Source organism: Sminthopsis crassicaudata, chromosome 3 (assembly GCF_048593235.1).
Source record: "Sminthopsis crassicaudata isolate SCR6 chromosome 3, ASM4859323v1, whole genome shotgun sequence".
Lineage (NCBI taxonomy): Eukaryota > Metazoa > Chordata > Mammalia > Dasyuromorphia > Dasyuridae > Sminthopsis > Sminthopsis crassicaudata.
In genome coordinates, this window is record NC_133619.1 from 158,501,970 (window position 1) to 158,517,227 (window position 15,258).

General features: G+C 37.3%; 1 pseudogene; it reads left to right on the plus strand.

Moving 5' to 3' along the window:
• The first annotated feature begins 263 nt into the window (after positions 1 to 263).
• Positions 264 to 740, plus strand: LOC141559404 (SUMO-conjugating enzyme UBC9-A pseudogene; annotated as a pseudogene).
• The last annotated feature ends 14,518 nt before the right edge of the window (positions 741 to 15,258 follow it).

Below are 15,258 nucleotides of genomic sequence, written 5' to 3' on the forward strand. Positions count from 1 at the left end.
CTAAATGGGTGCAGCCTCAGTCAGAGACCTATCAAAGACCTTAGATTAAAATGGCCAAGTTTTCCCATTTCATTCAGAGGTTTCTCCAGTCCTCCTGATCTATGTCTGGTCACTGGATGCAAATGGCTTTGGAGGGGGAAGTGAGGTAGGTGACCTTGCATAATCCTCCCTCATTTAAATCACATTCACTTGTATGTCATGGTATCACTTCCCTGACACCATGATTGTTTTCAACAATGAAGGACAAACAACAACCTCTGAATATGTCTGGAATAACCATCAGCAGACTTTTACAGAAAGGAGAACATGAAGTTTTAAAAGATCATGCTTCTGGTTTTATATCAGTATTTATGAAAAAATCCAGATGGCACAAGGAATCTGAAGAACTGGGAATGTTTTCTTCCAGGGAAGAAATGGACACCATCGGAAGGTTTATTTAAAATACAAATGCTTTTTAAGGATGATTATCCATTTTTACCACCAAAATATAAATTTGAAGCACCTTTATTTCACTCAAAAGCATATCCTTCAGGTACAGTGTGTCTGTCCATCTAAGAATAAGATAAGAATTAGAGGCAGAAATCACAATTAAATGAATTTTGTTAGGAATACAGGAACTTCTAAATAAACCAAGTTTTCAAGACTCAACTCAAGCTAATGCTTACACAATTTCCTGCCAAAAAACAGTGGAATATGAGAAAAAGATTTGAGCTTAAGCAGCAAAGTTTGCATCCTCATAAATATTGATTGTTTAGCATTTTTAAAAGGAAGAGATTGGTTTGGGAAGATCTAGTTTACAGATTTTTGTAATGGACCAGAACTCTGTACTTGAAACAAGGATTCTTGAAAGATGTTAACTCAGTGGAACAGATAAAACAATAGTTATCTAGTTTAGCATGATGATTAATAGTTCTATAGTTCAGTACATGTACTTAGTACTTAATATAAATTCTACAAGATTCACACCTATGATAAGGTAATTATAATAGAGTATACAAGCTGGGACAAACTCAGCCAGAGACATTCCATCTTTGGTCAGGATCCTGGTGGCTCTCCTGGAGGTTGGAACAGACTCAGGGAAGACAGAGGACTGGAGGCTGGAGCACAATCTCCCAAACTCACAGAGACTTCAAGACAGAGATGGTCCTCCTATCTCCCCCACAGAAACCAAGACACATGCTGGAGGACTTCCAGAAAGCTAGCCCAGGCCCCAGGCAAGGAGACAAAACTATGAAGGAGACAATAAAGATTTTTGGACTTTATCTATGGCTATTCTTGTGGTGATCACTCTGCAGAAACGAAGGCTGCTCCAAGACCTCCAGGAAACCAACCAGAACACTACAAAATTTTTTGCAAAATTAAGTATTATGTACAATTGATGTAAATTATGTCCCCTTTGACTTTTGGGGAGAAATTATGGGGGTGAACCCTGAAACTGTCTAAACTCTCTTTTGAAAGAGGCCCACCCTTCTGGACAGTTGGGTAGTCTCATTCAGTTGGAGATCCAGGCCAGGGACTTGGACACACCCTCTATTGCGTTGAAGCTTAGTCCGGAACCATTACCAGTAGCTCAAACTCCCAAGATAAGTAATCTCTTTTCAATTTGAGACCTAGACCCTGAGCATTGACAAAATTGAGAGAATCTCATTCAGTTTGGAATTGAAGCCTGAGCCTCAGACAGCTAATAAAAGACAAATCTGAACCTCGAATTTTTGCAGAAGACTGAAAAAGGATTATGCTTTGCCAAGGAAGCTGTTTTCTGGGCAAGCTGCCCATTCAGGACTTTTGCCCACTGGTAAAGATATGCTCTTCTCAGTGCCAATAAATCCCTTTTGCCACACAGATTTCAGGTTTGTGAATTCTTTTGCATAGGACCTGTGCCTCCAATCAGGGGGATCTCCCACCCCAATTCTTGTTCCTCAACACAACTACCACTAACTTCATCATTTGCACCTCATCACAATGATTATTCACCACTCACAGGAGAGATCAGTTTGAGTGTCATTTTCCATTTTCACCATTTGTATACAGTTCTGAATTTGTTGAATTGCCCTCAGTTATTTTCCTATAGAGTCATTTCCTTCAGTGTTTTGTATTTTATTGTTATGTAAAATTGGCCTTTGTTTAAAATTTATGTCAGTATCTAAACTGCTGTAAAAGTACAAACTTTTGTATTTCTATAAGTTCCTAGTTTCCTGTGCTCTTTGATTCAGGCATGTTTACAAATTGTAGAACTACAGTTAGCTTCTAGCTAATTGTATGAAAAAGTAAATTCACAACCTCTCCCTTTCTCTACCCTTAATTTGTTTTTCTATCTTTCAGATAATAGATAATATTGCTCATAAGCCCCAGATATCTAAATTCAGTCATCAGGTTGTTTCCGTATCACATTTTTTTGTTTTGTTTTATTTTTATATGGTCTATTGTCTGTGTTCTGATTTAAAGTAAATGAACTCTTTGTGCATGCCTATATAGATATAGATAAATAGATAGAGAGAGAAGGAAAAAGGGAATCAAAGGAGGTAGTGGTCAGAGGCAAAATATATTTGTGTGGAAAGAAGATTAAAAAAAAGATAAGGACAAAGAAACAAACAAAAACAAAAAAAGATAGAGGAAAATACACAGAGACAATAATTGTAGATATGTATCCCATAAAAATAATTTAAGAAAAAAAAAAGAAAAAAGTAAAGGACCCACATGTGCCAAAGAATTAAAAATAAGGGGATGCCCATCAATTTGTGAATGGCTAAACAAACTTCAATATATGTATGGAATGGAATGGTATTGTGCAATAATAAATGTTGACCTGCAGATTTCAGAAAAAACTGGTAAGACTGGTACAAACTGAAAGACTTGATGCAAAGTGAAATACTGTATATAGTACTGGCAACATTTTGTGATGATCAACTAAGACTGACTTAGCTTTTCTCAGCAACACCATGATCCAAGACAGGTACAAAGGACTCCTAAAAAAAAAAAATGCTATTCACATCCAGATAAAGAACTGATGGATTCAATGCTGATAGAAACATAATTTTCCAGTTACTTTATTCTGTTTTTTTTTTCTTTTGATATGTTTCTTCTTTCAAAACTATGATGTGGAAATATGTTTTACATGGAAGCATATGTTTAATCTATATCATTACCATTTTTCAGAAGAGGGGACAAAAAAAGAGGGAAAAAATTGGAACTCAAAATCTTATAAAAATGAATGCTAAAAATTGTCTTGAAATGTAATTGAAAAAATGAAATATTATTAAAAAGAAGAAATATTTGGAACTATGGATAAGATGGGATGACATCCTTTCTAATTCATATAACTCATAAGCATAAATGTTAAAATAGTGATAATACAGTTAAAGTAAAACACTGTGAAAGTTCATATCAAATATATCCCGTATATAAACAACCACACATGTTTTTGCTTTCAGATAAAGTATTGATGCTAACATTTTGAAGTAATGTTTATCAAATGATATTGAGCTCTAATTTTTTTTAATTTACAGTATAAACTCCAAAGCCAATGTAATATTTCTGTTTCTTTGAATAAAAACAATAAATTATTATTGTCATCTCTGAGGTAAAAGTAGGAACTTGATAATTTAATATAGAAATCATTGTTATCTCTTAAGGAATTTTAAGATGAAAAGATTCATTCAAGTGATGTCACAGTTCTAAGAAACCTTAAATTCCAGAATTGTTTTGATTTTAATTTTGACTTGTGAATTCCAATGGAATACATGTTTTCATCTAGATGACCTATTTTTGTAGTAAACTAAAGTAAGTAATACTTTAGCTTATATTATGAATTTACTTTATCTCAGTGTAGTATGTTAAATCTAATGTACTTAATGCAAAGCCTTTGGATAGTTGAAAGGAGATAGAGTAATAACTTTGAATAAGTTATTTTATACACTAAATCCTCAGTTGCTGACACTTAATTATTTTTAAAAAGTTTTAAAATATTATTTGGTTAATTAATTTTGGATGAATTTAGTATTTTGCCAGTAGGCTTTGGCAAGTGTTCATCCATTGACTTATAAATTTCCAATTATAATTTAAAGGTTGAAAATATATTAGTAAGTATTCCCCAAAGGCTATTGAGAGACATCTTAAAATGAATTTAATTTACAAAGTCTATAAGCTACATGTCAATGTGGTGAAAAATTTCATCATTGTAATTAATGTTTAGTTGGAACATTATTTTAAAAAATACCATATCAGTATGGGCAATGCCAGTTCTTTGAGAATCCCTCAGGCAATGAATTTTTAAATTTTCTAAGAAAATGCACTAACCTTTTCCTATATGCAATTTTTGTTTCCTTTATAAAAAGTATGATATCTCCATTGTCTCCCCTCTAATCTGTAGTCTTATATCTAATCACACTTCTAGAAGAAATCAAATTATTAAAATTTTACAATGAACTGTATCCCATTGTAAACATTGCCAATAGTGTGTGTGTGTGTGTGTGTGTGTATGTGTGTGTAAGTACAGAGGAGAAGAAAATTAAAATAATGGTTTATGAATCAAATGGAATTGTTTTTGTTTTTTTTTTTTTTTTCCCTCCATATTACCACAAAGCTCAACTTATTTATTTTGTTTTATTGTTTGACTTTGGAGAAGTTCAGACAGTGATTTCTTCATTGTAGAAAATTCCTAGTATGGAAATCCCTTTTCTCAAAATAGAATGACACTTCTAGTTCTACTATGGATAGAAACTATGTCTTAAAATCAGGAAAATCATGAAAATGTTTATTTTATTCTATAAATTAAAAATAATTTTTAAAAGAAACCAAGAAATCCTGACTTCAATCCTGTCTTTCATTTAAACTAGTTGAAGTAATATGAATGTCACATCTCAAGAAACAGGACAAGTCTCTATATGCAGATATCACATCTGTTTGTAAGCTAACTCTGAGTTTCAGCTCCTAATGATTTATTTAGGTTTTTGAATGCAGAAATAATTTACTGAATAATTGTAAGGGTATATCACTATACTTCCTGAGCCCTTAATAAGGGATTTTCTCAGTGGGCTATATAATAAGTAAAATGGCAATATCACTGAAGACAATGGTTTTATGGAAAGAAGCTCAAAAGATCTGGGTTTACATGATAGCTATTCCACTTACTTGTGTGACCTTGGGAAAATCATTTAACCTCTGTGGGACTCAGTTTCCTTATTTATAAAATGATGAACTCAGCATCATTGGAAACTTTTCTTAAATGAGCTAGAAATAAATGATAAGAATTTCACTAATCTTTTTTGAGGGAGAATTATACAATTCTACCTAAACCAGTTTCAAAATGAATAGTGCAGTCTCACATCACTGTGTGATATCACTTCAAGGAATTACTTCACTTGTAGCATTACTTTTCAAGTAATCATGTCTACCATCTAATGTTTAATACCTCTGCTGCCATTTTAAAATTTGTTTTTATTTTTGCTTTAGTTCTTCAGGCATTTGTGATTTCATTAACTTTGGTAATCCTTTCATGGATACAGCCCAAACTCCTTTGCTTTCATAAATAGTCCATTTCAAATGTTTAGAGAAAAATTAATATGGAAGGAAATTCGGTGGCACTCAGTCTCTGAGTATGACTACCTTATCTGTTTTTTCTTTTTCTTTATGTTTTTCCCCTGAGGCAATTTTGGTTAAGTGGCTTGCCCAAAGTCACACAGCTGGGAAGTGTTAAGTGCCTGAGGCCAGATTTAAACTCAGATTTAAGGGCTGGTGCTCTATCCAATACACCATCTAGCTTCCTCCCATTATCTGCTTTTTCAGTCCTAATTCTTCTTGACTTCTCTGCAGTCTTTGCAATTGTCTTCTATTTGATACTCTCTTTTCTCTTGGTTTTTGAGATAACACGGTCTTCTGGTTCTACTCCTACTTATCTAACCTTAGATAACCAGTCTCCATTGCTGGATCCTTATCCAAGTCACTCCAATTATTGTGTGGAACTATTACAATGTTCTGTCCTGGTCCTTCTTTTTCTCCATATTCATTTGATAATCCCATCAAATGTGCTGATAATTTCTGTGCTTATAATTCTCAAATATATCTAACCAGCCCTATCTTTTCTGCTGACCTCTGCTATCACAACAAACTCACTTATGCATTTAAAATGATATAAAGTAAACAAATTCCACATGTTCAAAATTCAACATTTTATTGCTCCTCCCTTCCTCCCCACCCCCCGCAATATTCTGCCTTTCCAAACTTTCCTTTTACTGTTGAGAATACTTCCATGCTCCCATCTCCTTGAATTAAGATCTAGATGTCACCTATGGCTCTTCACTTTCCTTCCCCTAAGTCCAAGCTGTTGCCAAGGCCTGTCAATTTCACCTTTCAATCATCCCTCAAATATGCTGTTTTATTCCTTTGATATGCTCATCACTCTAATCACTCTAATGCAGGTTTTTATTACATCAGACCTGCTGGTGGGTCTGACTGCTTCAAGTCTCTTCCCACTTCAGTTTATCTGCCCTTCTTCCATCAAAGTGATTTCTTGAAGCTTAGGTATGACATGATTAATCCATTACCAAAAAAAACTCTAATGACTCTTTATCATCTCCAGGATTAAATACAAAATCCTCTGTTAGATGTTCAAAGTCTTTCATAACCTTGTGCCATCCCCATATTTCCAAGGTCTTACATCCTAATCTAGGTCATATAGTCTTTTATGTAGCAATACTGAATTTCTTCTTGTTTCTTGAACAATTCATGTCATCTCTCTCTTCTGTGCATTTTCTCTAGCTGACTCTCTTAATATTCATATTCTAAATTCTTTTCCTTTTTTCAATATTCAACTAAAATATTGCCCTTACAAGAAGCTTTTTTTTCCCCCCAATACCTATTAATCTTAATCCTAGAGCCTACCTTCTCTTAACTATGTCTTATTTATCTTGCATATAGCTTGTTTACATATATGGGTTTGTTTTCTTGCTGTCTCTCCTATTCTATTAGAAATTCCTTAAGTGTGGAGCGCCTTTTGCCTTTCTTTCAATATGGCTACATTATGTTGTTTGTTTGTTTGTTTGTTTTCTGAGGCAATTAGGGTTAAGTGGCTTGCCCAGGGTTTCACAGCCAGGAAGTGTTAAGTATCTGAGGCCAGATTTGAACTCAGGTCCTCCTGACTTCAGGGCTGGTGCTCTATCCACTACACCATCTAGCTGTCCCTCATTATCTGTTTTTTCAATCCTAATTCTTCTTGACTTCTCTGCAATCTTCTATTTCATATTCTCTTTTCTGAATAGTTGTAAGGGTATAACACTATACTTCCTGAGCCCTTGATAAGGGATTTTCCCAGTGGGCTATATAGTAAGTAAAATGGCAATATCACTGAAGAGACTTGTACTAAGCATAGTGCGCATATAATAGTAGGAACATTAATAAATAGAGTAGGCATATTAATAAATGCATATTGCCTGGCTAACATACATTATTTCATCAAACACATAGTTGTAATCTTCATAATTTATTATGGCCTAATAGAGAACAAATATTACTAGTTTTTGAAATACTAGGATTACTACTCCATGATTAAGCATCATAGTTAGCACTTAATGGGAAAGCATTATTTATAAGCATCACTTTGGTCTAGAGCATGGATTCCTAACCTATGTATTTGTGTGTCAAGGAACAGCATGGTAGTCTGATTAAGCCACATACCTCAGAATAATGTTTTCAAATGCATCAAAACAAATACATAGGATTGTAAGGAAAAGTCATTACATTAAATAGAAGATTTTGTTTTGTTTTATTCTTTTGTTTATTGGTGACATATTAAGAACTCTTAAGAAATCAAATAATGAGAAGTCCAGAATTTCTGATATATTGAGCTTCGTAATATTTCCTACAATTCCAAGGAAGTCACCATGCAATTAACTCTCAAATTTAACAGGACTATTCTTTCTCAGTCTTTCAGTCAAGTCTGATTTTTTGTGATCCTATCAACTAATCCTTCTATGAATTATAAATTATATATATATATATATAAATTATATATAAATCTATAAATTATGAAGTGCTTTATCATTTCTTTTGATCTTGGATTAAGGCAAAAAAAGAATTAAGGCAATTCACTGAATTGCTCAGATATAAAAGACTAGCAAATGTCTAGATTTGAACTGAGCTCTTCCTGCTCCAAGCTAAGTACTTTATTCATTGAGTCATTTAAGTGCCTCTTCTAGAGGAGTATAGTTATGTTAATGTAATGCTCAAACACATTCAAAGAGAATGAAGAATGCAAACAACGAAGGGTTAAGTGGTGCTGCAGTTTATCTCTTAACTCAAGAAAGCAGAGGTAAATAGAGTATTTGATTCCTTTTATAGTATTATAATATTTTTCTCCGATGATAATGAAATCACATAATTAATTGGAGTTTTATTTTAATTGATAAATATAAACTCAGATTATAAACTGTGTGGTACGGAAATGGTGAGGGGTCACCATTTAATAAAAAAAAGCTGGAGAGAGCTCTAGAGAAAAGCAAAGTTTATTGTACATTCTCCAGAGAAGGGCGTCCCACCCTTCGAGTAGACTATCGAAGAGAGGAAGCGCCTCCTGTGGGCAGGACAGCACCTTTAATCCCTAACGCAAAACGCCCCCTCCCACCACTGACCCTCATCCTCATTGGCTGAGAGTCTTACATTCTAAACGCGAGATCTACCCATGAAATTGAACTTGACCAATAAGTACATAGTTGCCCATATTTGGATGAAATAGGGAGATGTCATAGGAGGGGAAGGCAATGCCCTTCAGAGTCCTTCAGGCCTACTCGAACTCTGAAGTAGATGAAGCCTTACTCGATTTTCACAACTGTCTTGAAAGATCTCACCTCATCTCATTCAACATTGATTATCGTATATTAGTAAACACTATATACACTGAATATTTTTATTAATATTCAGGTTTCAGAGAAATGTGGCTCCATTAACAATAGTTTCAGGGATTATACATTTTTAAGATTCATTTTAATGGCACTTTCTTGTGAATGCTTAGCCTTCTTTGAAATTTAGTTCACTGATAATAAAACATAGAAGAAAAGATTATATATTAGGATTAGGTGGTTGCTAGTATAATGTACTGTAAATTATTTTAAACATCTTAAGTAATTTATTATATTTCTTACTAAAATTATTGATTTATAATATTTGAAGACTAAGAGAAGAAACAATGTTTAGGTAACTACTGTTGAATGTTGTTGCTTTCTTTAAATTTACCAAAACAAAGGTCTGGGCTTAAGATATGTCTCAGAAAAAAGACTTACTATTGTATTAATTATTGTATATAGATAATGCTTTTATACTTCAAATATCAGCAGTTTCATCTAGGTAATTTTTTGACACAAATCATTATCTAACTGTATGATATTTGGTGGTCTTTATGAATGGCTAACAATGTTTCTTATGCTCTATATCTTCTACTGAAATAAATTTGGAGGATGTGTAGTTATTTTGGTGAGATCTAGAATTGGGGTATCTAAATGAAATTAGAGTTTAACTGAGTTCTAGTGGCAGGTTCGGGGTACAGGGAGTCAACTAGAACTCCCTTACAACCCCTTTGGATTCGGCTCAAGGAGAGGGAGCTAAATGAGATCAAGTAGTGGCACAAGAGTCCCCTGTAAAGGAATTTATAGACCTGAAAACCTAGATTGATAAAAGAGGTTTATTATGGGGTTTGGAAGTTAGGTTAAAGTCTAGTTAGTAAAAGTTAGGTAAAGAGAAGAGGGACTGGAAACAGTGTTCCAATGAGAAGAGTCTGTGCCAGGCATGGTGCTGGCATGTTTTGACCCTCTGCAAAGAGAAAACTCCAGCTTGACTTTTTTATAATGAAAGATTTAGCTAAAGGGGCCTGTGGTGGAGTCCCAAGTTGGCTCCTCAATGGGTTTCAGTGAGGGCTAGAATTTGCTAGGTGGAGATTGGGAAACTTGAGCAGATCAGGGGCCTGGGACAGCCCAAATTGACTCAGATCCAGGTGGGGGCTGGGACAGGCCTGGATCTTCTATTGGAATTCAAAGGAATGCTTTTGACCAGGATTTGTGAATCAAATGTCCTAGCTTCTTGAATTGATAATGGATCATTTTGGAGGGGTTGGGAATCATAAAGGAATAAATCAATTTGAAAGGACTAGTTTCTTAAAGTGACCACAACCCTCATCATTCCCCCCTCAAGCAGTTAAATTTATTTAAGAAAAAAGACTTGGGGCAGAGTCTCTTATTGAGGCAGAATTGAAGATTTTTCTCCTTTAAGGATTTTCCTTGTTCTGGGGTCCCCTCTTCATTCCCCCCTCAAGCAGTCACCTCCAAATGCAAGCGGGCAAAAGGTGCAACGATCTTTTCCTAACTTCTTTGAGCTAGCAAGGGTTGTAGAGATTTAGGGGTTCATTCCAGGAGGTGAGGCATAAGGTGTGGGGTTTGGAGATGGCAGCAGGGCATCTAAGGGGTGTTTGTCCCAGTCAGTAGTCCCATGTTCTCCAGGCTGAAGGGCAGTTGAGAATCCAAAGTTTGAAGCCTAGAGAAAACAGATCTTGGGAGCAGATGAAAAGTGGGGTGTCATCCAGGGTAGAGATGGTGACATTCAGGAATGGGAAAAGGCAGTGGGTCACTTCTGTAGTAAAAGGTGTTAATAGTCTAGAGTTTAGCCCCATTCACTCTTAATTTCCAGGAAAGCTAATTTTTCCTTAGGTTGGGATTAAGGGTGTGGACTAAGAATTAGAAATCTTTTAACTGTGCTGCTTTTCTTGAGAGAGAGAGAAAGAGAGAGAGAGAGAGAGAGAGAGAGAGAGAGAGAGAGAGAGAGAGAGAGAGAGAGAGAGAGAGAGAGAGAGAGAGAGAGAGAGAGAGAGAGAGAGAGAGAGAGAGTTGGTTCCTCAATAAGCAACTTCCTACATTCCACTCTTATGGGGGAAGAGTGGAAGGGATCAGAGGGAGTGCAAAGTATCAACATTGCCTACCTGGCCCCTGAGGTGTTCAGACTGTCCTGGAACAAAAGGGGAAACAGGACCAGACTCCAATTTCCTACCTGGGTTTTGCTGCTTGGAGTCAGAATGTAGGTGACTATCACTAGGTTGCTTATTAGGAGTCTGTATCAATAAACCTGATGCCACTACTTCTCCTGGTTGATAAGTCACACATTGTCCACCTGTGTTAATGACTGGGATATTAGCTACACATTCCCCAGTTTCCCACCTCAGTGTATGGATGGACACTGTTTTGTAAGTATTCTCAGGAGGTGAAATGGTCAAGCCTGCTGTGGCTGGAGGCAAGGGATCCATAGGCTGGAGAGGAACAGATTTCACCTCTCCAGGGGGTATCTCAGTTGTCCCAGCAGCATAAAACTCTATCCTCCCTAATTGTCGTCCCTTTCTCCCAACAGATTGCTTTTTGGTTGATTGGTCATGTTTGAGTACTGAATTTCTAAAGACTCTCTGGGTATAGCATTGGCTGCCATCATGCCCCAAGTATTTTTTGTTTGGAGCTCTAGGGCTGGGCCCCTCATCCCGTTTCCCTGAATCAGTCTACACTCTGATGCCCAATGGAGTCCTCTGTTGCATTTTGGACATGGGGTTTTGGGTCTTGTTCTCCCAGCCTGTTTTCTCCCTCTGTCTCTATGCCAGCACTGAGCTTTCAGATGGCCTACTTTATGGCATTGAAAGCATTGACGAGTCTCTCTGGAAGTCCCTTGCCAAAAGGGACCTTTTCTTTAGCAAGTTGTAAAAGGTATTTGTGCCCACTGTGGCACAGTGTCTTATGATCTCTTCTAAAGGAGCATCCTTGTGTAGTCTAGTATAATCCTTCTGCAAACCTCATTAGCATTTTCTTTAGCAAGTTGTCTTACCAAAGTGTCTGTTACTGTATTTTCACCATTAGTCCGTGTGACAGCTGTCTGCAAACATGCCACAAAATCAGCAAAGGGTCCATTTGGTCCTTGTACAGTTTTTGTGTACGTCTCACCCTTGTCATTTTTATTGGAGAGAGAAACCTATGCTTTGGTAGAAGCAGCAGCAATTTGCTCAAATGCTGCTATGGAGTAATTAATCTGTACTGAAACTTCTGCATAAGAACCTACACCTGTTAGTTGGTCACAGGTGATTGAAGTATTAACTCCACTTTGACTATTTTGTTGAGCTTGTATCCCACAGAGCTCACTGTATTCAGAAAGCCACAACAAGTTTTGTCCAGGTTCTAAGCATACTCTTGCTATAGATTTCTAGTCACTAGGGGGTTAAGATTTCATAAGCCAAAATCTGTAATAACATCTTAACATAAGCTGATGTAGCCCCATAAAGAGTGAAAGCCTTTTTCAGGTCCTTGAGGATGTTTATATCAAAAGGAGTGTATCTTCTACTTTCCTGACATGAAGAGTTAAACTGTTGAATCACGAGAAAAATTAGAACTCTCAGATCCCATATTTCCTTCCCTTCTTCTGTGGCTTTAAGTAGAGCCTTTTGAAATCTAGTTATAGGAGGGAGAGGTGCTAGTGATATCACTGCCCCTCCCACTACTGCCCCTCCCACTGCTCCTCCTCCCTCCATCCCAGAAGGTGGAGTTGATGGGGGCCTGTTAATAATCAGCTCCCTAGGTGGGGTTGAAGCTGCCTCAAGAGAGCCAGAATCACCATGCCCTTGATTTAAGTCCTGTTGCCCTCAGGTAAGGTCTTGAGACTATTTATTGTCTTTCTTTTTTCCCTCACACTTCTTTATCTGGCTGTTTCTAAAACTTTTACTTTTTCTACAACTTGCAAGATTGTTTTATATATATAAAATACCTCTGTGGAAATTGAACAAGGACCTGTATTATTGTGGAATTCATTAAATAGTTGTCCCACAAGTTTCCAATTATCTATACTTATTTCTTCTTCTAAGAACCAAGGGGATGTGTGTTTTAATGTACCCAAGAGTCATAACAATCTGTACCCAGGTTATAGGTAAACTTTGCTCCTCAATTAACTTAACCATGTTTTCTATAGCGCCACTTTGGGGTGGGGGGGGCTGTGGGGCTGGGGACATGGGAGAATCTTTTCCTAACATCTGCCCCATTTCAGCTATAAAAGGTTATTAGTTTAGCCCTTAACAAAGTAAGTTCCTTGTTTGTCTATTACAATACTTACCTAACTTCCTGGTCACCAGAGGACTTCAATGGAAGTAGAGTGCTTGGACTCCAAATGTTGTGACCCTGGATATCTTAGAATCAGCCAGAGTCAGGATAAACAAAAGACTTTATTCTTGGTGTGTGGTATAGAAATGGTGAGGGGTCACCATTTAATAAAAAAGCTGGAGAGAACTCTAGAGAAAAGCAAAGTTTATTGTACATTCTCCAGAGAAGGACGTCCCACCCTTCGAGCAGACTATCGAAGAGAGGAAGCGCCTCCTGTGGGCAGGACAGCCCCTTTAATCCCTAACGCAAAACACCCCCTCCCACCACTGACCCTCATCCTCATTGGCTGAGAGTCTTATACTCTAAACTGGAGATCTGCCCATGAAATTGAACTTGACCAAGAAGTACATAGTTGCCCATATTTAGCTGAAATAGGGAGGAGGTATCATGAGAGGGGAAGGCAATTATGCCCTTGACTCCATGTTCAGAGTCCTTCAGGCCTATTCAAACTCTGTAATAGATGAAGCTTTACTCGATTTTCACAACTGTCTTGAAAGATCTCACCTCATCTCATTCAGTCCTTCCTCTTATTTGTACACTGAGATCTCTTCAAATTTTTGTAACATAATTTCACATTCCCTATGAATTCCTCACTTCCTTCTGGTTCCTGTTGGCCTTGGGCCACCGGCTCCACCCTTGCCCTTTTAACAGCATCCATCTAACAGACCCTTCAGCTTTCTCTTCCAACCTGATCTTTCCAGATAATGAGTTTTGGACAATTCTGGTTATTAATCTGATCAAACAAGGGATGCAGATAGGGAGTAATATAACACCACTAAGGGCTATAAGGTCAAGCCAAAGTTGCTGCTGCCACCAGCTTCCCAAACCAGGACCATCAAGAAGTATTGAACAGTGAGGTCCACATCTGTACAGGAACATGAGCAAGTTTCCTAGCGTTCTTAGTGATTTCTCTTACTAGCTTTCCATATCATTTGGCCTTGGTCCAATATAACAAATCCCTGTCCAATTAAGAGGTAAGTGAGTATAGGCAGTTAAACCACAGATTCAATAATGATCCTTTAGAGCAGGTTGTTCCCTTGAAAATATGTAAAAGGGTCTCTCATCCCTAGGGGGCCTCCCCCCCACAAAGATGGCATAATGACATTTCCATAAACCTTGCTCCTTCCTCCAACTACAATAGGCAACTGGCCACTGATCTATTAAGTTAAAGGTACTCCAAAATGTGGGATACAGAGTTCCATGTTTCCTGGGTGTCCCTGGGGTGACATTGTACCAACTCCATTGGTAACTGTACCCAATGTATATGTTCCCTTTGGGATCGATTACTAAGGACCCAGGCTGGGCTTAAGGGGACAGGTAACCATGGCCATTGTTTGATTGTTGGGATAAATTAAAAGTTCTCCCTATATTCTGCATGAGCAGGAGGAATTAGTTCTCATCTCTGGAAAGTAAAAGTCTGGTTTCTATGGCTATCATGAGGAAATAGGTAAACCCAAAGCTCAGGAAAACCCCCTTGAGGTTCAACTTATAACACTGTGAAGTTAAGGTGAAATTCCCAAGTGAAAATATATCAGCTTCTAAACAGGCAAAGAGACCCACAGTAAGAAAAGACAAGTCATACAGTTACAATGCACTGGATTCAGAATCAGTGTTCCCATTCAGTGGAGGTCCCCTCCTCAAATGTACTTTGAGGTCTCCCCTGTCTTCAACTGTCCACTCCGATAAAGGTGGCGCCACAGGTCCTTTTGTGCTGGTATGGTGTCCAGCCTCGCTCCTGGGTGCGAATCGCAGTGTCTGAGGTCAGGGCCACCTGGTAGGGTCCGTCCCAGCTTCTGCCCTTCCAGGAACAGATCAACACCCAATTTCCAACCTGAATTCTATGAATAGTGAAACCTAGGAGTCTGAGCTATTAACGCTTTTTGTTGAAGTTCTTGCAAATGTTTTAAGCAATGATTTAACATTATCTCTTAACAAATAAATCCTTTGTCTCTAAAATAGGCTCCCAGTCTCCCTCATGATAAGCCTGGAAAGGATGACCATACAAAAATTCATAAGGTGAAAGCCCAATATCTCTACGTGGCTTGGTTCCGATTCTAACCAGAGCAAGAGGAAAGCATTTAGTCCCAAGTAGTTGGGC